The following is a 6,000-nucleotide window of genomic DNA, read 5'->3' as shown; positions in this document are numbered from 1 at the left end:
GTTGGGGGCTGAGGCTGAGGGTTGGGGCTGAGGGTTGGGGGCTGAGGCTGAGGGTTGGGGGCTGAGGCTGAGGGTTGGGGGCTGGGGCTGAGGGTTGGGGGCTGAGGCTGAGGGTTGGGGGCTGGGGCTGAGGGTTGGGGCTGGGGCTGAGGTTGGGGCTGAGGGCTGGGGTTGTGGCTGAGGGCTGGGGTTAAGGCTGGGGCTAAGGGCTGGGGTTGGGACTGTGAGCGAGGCTACCCAGGCAGCACGACCTTGAACCTGCAGAAAGACAAACAGCTGTTAACAACTTTCCGACAGGCTTCACATCACAGGCAGCCCAACTCTAACTGACTTATCTCAACCTGTTCTGTCAAGTTTAAGGTCTGACTGACGTTCAGCCAATCCCAAATCGACCCCTCGCTTCTACCCTTAGACACTCCAGAGGATTGGATAGAAGTTAGTCTCGTGAAGCAATATGGCACTATAAGCAATAAGCAAATGGCACTAGCTCCTCCGTGCCATCCGGTAGGTGGAACTTATACCATACAGCTACGACTCAGGCAGGCCTAGGGGTCAATTTGGGATTCATTCCTAACATTTCTATTAAGGTCCTATTCCCACTGTAAACTCACCATCCTTATCATAATGTAAACATCCTGAACCCATATAGTATGCTTCTTCTTCACCTGAAATTAAATCCTGCTTTGGCAACTGCTCGGATTATAATTGATCAATCTATTATCAAGTACAGTGCTCGTGCCGTGACCTTCTTTAACATGTTATATGACACGTGGTCACTCCAGCGATAGATAGCCACTATCTATCTACTCAAACAGAATGATGTTGTCGTGGTGGAAAAGTTCCCCTGTGGTGTCAGTCAGTCATTAACCTTGGCTGTATAGTCTGCTGCTACACCACATCACTCAATTAACCACTGTCTGATTGCTGTCTCTCACACACAAACATAAACAGGCATTCAGATACACACACACATGAAAACCAGTGATTCTCTGATTTCTGTGGAACGGAGTTTGCAATGTACTATACTGCAAATGTCAATGTACCATGCTGTAAATCCCAATGTACTATACTGCAAATGTCAATGTACTATACTGTAAATGTCAATGTACTATGGTGTAAATCCCAATATACTATACTGTAAATGTCAATGTACTATACTGTAAATGTCAATGTACTATACTGTAAATGTCAATGTACCATGCTGTAAATCCCAATATACTATACTGTAAATGTCAATGTACTATACTGTAAATGTCAATGTACTATGGTGTAAATCCCAATATACTATACTGTAAATGTCAATGTACCATGCTGTAAATCCCAATATACTATACTGTAAATGTCAATGTACTATACTGTAAATGTCAATGTACTATGGTGTAAATCCCAATATACTATACTGTAAATGTCAATGTACTATGCTGTAAATCCCAATATACTATAAATGTCAATGTACTATACTGTAAATGTCAATGTACTATGCTGTAAATCCCAATGTAATATGCTGTAAATGTCAATGTACCATGCTGTAAATCCCAATGTACTATACTGTAAATGTCAATGTACCATGCTGTAAATCCCAATATACTATACTGTAAATCCCAATGTACTATACTGCAAATGTCAATGTACCATGCTGTAAATCCCAATATACTATACTGTAAATGTCAATGTACTATACTGTAAATGTCAATGTACTATGGTGTAAATCCCAATATACTATACTGTAAATGTCAATGTACTATACTGTAAATGTCAATGTACTATGGTGTAAATCCCAATATACTATACTGTAAATGTCAATGTACTATGCTGTAAATCCCAATATACTATAAATGTCAATGTACTATACTGTAAATGTCAATGTACTATGCTGTAAATCCCAATGTAATATGCTGTAAATGTCAATGTACCATGCTGTAAATCCCAATATACTATACTGTAAATGTCAATGTACTATACTGTAAATGTCAATGTACTATGGTGTAAATCCCAATATACTATACTGTAAATGTCAATGTACTATACTGTAAATGTCAATGTACTATGGTGTAAATCCCAATATACTATACTGTAAATGTCAATGTACCATGCTGTAAATCCCAATATACTATACTGTAAATCCCAATGTACTATACTGCAAATGTCAATGTACCATGCTGTAAATCCCAATATACTATACTGTAAATGTCAATGTACTATACTGTAAATGTCAATGTACTATGGTGTAAATCCCAATATACTATACTGTAAATGTCAATGTACTATGCTGTAAATCCCAATATACTATAAATGTCAATGTACTATACTGTAAATGTCAATGTACTATGCTGTAAATCCCAATGTAATATGCTGTAAATGTCAATGTACCATGCTGTAAATCCCAATGTACTATACTGTAAATGTCAATGTACTATGCTGTAAATCCCAATATACTATACTGTAAATGTCAATGTACTATACTGTAAATGTCAATGTACTATGCTGTAAATGTCAATGTACTATGTTGTAAATCCCAATATACTATACTGTAAATGTCAATGTACTATACTGTAAATGTCAATGTACTATGCTGTAAATCCCAATGTACTATGCTGGAAATGTAAATGTACCATGCTGTAAATCCCAATGTACTATGCTGTAAATGTCAATGTACTATACTGTAAATGTCAATGTACTATACTGTAAATCCCAATGTAATATACTGTAAATGTCAATGTACTATGCTGTAAATCCCAATGTACTATACTGTAAATGTCAATGTACTATACTGTAAAGGTCAATGTACTATGCTGTAAATGTCAATGTACTCTGCTGTAAATCCCAATGTACTATACTGTAAATGTCAATGTACTATGCTGTAAATCCCAATGTACTATGCTGTAAATCCCAATGTACTATACTGTAAATGTCAATGTACTATACTGTAAATGTCAATGTACTATGCTGTAAATCCCAATGTACTATACTGTAAATGTCAATGTACTATACTGTAAAGGTCAATGTACTATGCTGTAAATCCCAATGTACTATACTTTAAATGTCAATGTACTATACTGTAAATCCCAATGTACTATACTGTAAATGTCAATGTACTATGCTGTAAATCCCAATGTACTATACTGTAAATCCCAATGTACTATACTGTAAATGTCAATGTACTATGCTGTAAATGTCAATGTACTATACTGTAAATGTCAATGTACTATACTGTAAATGTCAATGTACTATACTGTAAAGGTCAATGTACTATGCTGTAAATGTCAATGTACTCTGCTGTAAATGTCAATGTACTATGCTGTAAATGTCAATGTACTATACTGTAAATCCCAAATGTACTCTACTGTAAATGTCAATGTACTATACTGTAAATGTCAATGTACTCTGCTGTAAATGTCAATGTACTCTGCTGTAAATGTCAATGTACTATGCTGTAAATGTCAATGTACTATACTGTAAATCCCAATGTACTCTACTGTAAATGTCAATGTACTATACTGTAAATGTCAATGTACTCTACTGTAAATGTCAATGTACTCTACTGTAAATGTCAATGTACTATACTGTAAAGGTCAATGTACTATGCTGTAAATGTCAATGTACTATACTGTAAATCCCAATGTACTCTACTGTAAATGTCAATGTACTATACTGTAAATGTCAATGTACTCTACTGTAAATGTCAATGTACTCTACTGTAAATGTCAATGTACTATACTGTAAAGGTCAATGTACTATGCTGTAAATGTCAATGTACTATACTGTAAATCCCAATGTACTCTACTGTAAATGTCAATGTACTATACTGTAAATGTCAATGTACTCTACTGTAAATGTCAATGTACTATACTGTAAATGTCAATGTACTATGCTTTAAATGTCAATGTACTATACTGTAAATGTCAATGTACTATGCTGTAAATGTCAATGTACTATACTGTAAAGGTCAATGTACTATACTGTAAATGTCAATGTACTATACTGTAAATGTCAATGTACTATACTGTAAATGTCAATGTACTATACTGTAAATGTCAATGAACCCACAGACATGTGTGTGACAAAACAAAACAAGGACCAGGTCAGTGGTTGGACAGGGCACTGTGTGACATTGAACTGGACCAGGTCTGGTTCTGGGGGTCTTGTGTGCGTGTGTGTGTGTGTGTGTGTGTGTGTGTGTGTGTGTGTGTGTGTGTGTGTGTGTGTGTGTGTGTGTGTGTGTGTGTGTGACCACGGTGACCCATCAAGAGAAGCTAGTTGCCTAAACCCCTGACCCAGGTTCAGATATGTTTTCATCCCCTTAATGGTTATGTTTAGACAAAGAGATTAAACACCACGTATTTCCAGTTTGAGATACTGGGCCACTATGGTGACTGTCTGTCAGTTTGAGATACTGGGACACTATGGTGACTGTCTGTCAGTTTGAGATACTGGGCCACTATGGTGACTGTCTGTCAGTTTGAGATACTGGGACACTATGGTGACTGTCTGTCAGTTTGAGATACTGGGACACTATGGTGACTGTCAGTTTGAGATACTGGGCCACTATGGTGACTGTCTGTCAGTTTGAGATACTGGGCCACTATGGTGACTGTCTGTCAGTTTGAGATACTGGGCCACTATGGTGACTGTCTGTCAGTTTGAGATACTGGGACACTATGGTGACTGTCTGTCAGTTTGAGATACTGGGACACTATGGTGACTGTCTGTCAGTTTGAGATACTGGGACACTATGGTGACTGTCTGTCAGTTTGAGATACTGGGACACTATGGTGACTGTCAGTGAAAAAGGGAATATAGTGAATATTGCTTTTAAACAATCTGCTTCTCGTATCCTGACAGGAAAGAGACTACTAAACTGAGCACTGCTGAATTCTTGTTAAAATTCTCCTCTCATTTCTTGGAGCTGAGTCAACATGAACTATTACCAGATCCAGATGTGTGTGTGACTGTGTGTGTATATATACACCTCTGCACCATACAGTTATTCATATATGATTTGTATAATTGTATACAGTGCATTCGGAAAGTTTTCAGACCCTTTGACTTTCCGAATGCACTGTATATTCTCGTACAGTTTTGGGGAGCAGTGAACTGCATTTAACTCGTAATTTAATAACATTTTGCAGTAGCTTGATAGTAGTTGAACTAAATTCAAATATTGGTAGTGTTTCCAGTAGTTAATCATTTTTTTGCTATGTAGTGGTGTAGCTAACTACTGGAACTACACACTACTTTTGTAAACAAAAATTAAATATGGGTGAAGAAAGCAATAATGTCCTATATTTTTACACATCAGACCAGCCTAATTTCCACTTAAAACACTTTTTGTGTGACAAATTCTCACTTTCTGTGTGTCCCACAAAAGCACTTTATGGCAAACAGTTTTACTCCTCATTTTCATCTGGTGGCTGGTCTCAGACGATTCCGCAGGTGAAGAAGCTGGATATAGGAGGTCCTGGTTTGACTTGGTTACACATGGTCTGCGGTTGTGAGGCCAGTTGGATGTACTGCCAAATTCTCTTAAACCACGTTGGAGGTGGCTGATGGTAGAGATTTTTTTTTTAACCCCCTAGAGTTGATTGATGAACCGGTGCGTCAATCTAAGTTACATAACAAAACAATCCCCATCAAAATCCATCAGTTTAGGACATAGATATCTGCATGTTTTGTGTTGGATGCATTTCATTCCACTACATCTGCTGGTGTCGCACTTCAGCATTTGCAGTGAAAGGTGGCAGAGCCAGAGAGGTGTTTGTCAGACCATGAGACATCTGGGGTGAAAGGTGGCAGAGCTAGAGAGGTGTTTGTCAGACCATGAGACATCTGGGGTGAAAGGTGGCAGAGCCAGAGAGGTGTTTGTCAGACCATGAGATATCTGTGGTGAAAGGAGGCAGAGCCAGAGCGGTGTTTGTCAGACCATGAGATATCTGTGGTGAAAGGTGGCAGAGCCAGAGAGGTGTTTGTCAGACCATGAGACATCTGGGGTGAAAGGTGGCA

Source organism: Oncorhynchus keta, chromosome 36 (genome assembly GCF_023373465.1).
Source record: "Oncorhynchus keta strain PuntledgeMale-10-30-2019 chromosome 36, Oket_V2, whole genome shotgun sequence".
In the NCBI taxonomy this organism is placed as follows: Eukaryota; Metazoa; Chordata; class Actinopteri; order Salmoniformes; family Salmonidae; genus Oncorhynchus; species Oncorhynchus keta.
Note: the sequence above shows the minus strand (reverse complement) of the source record.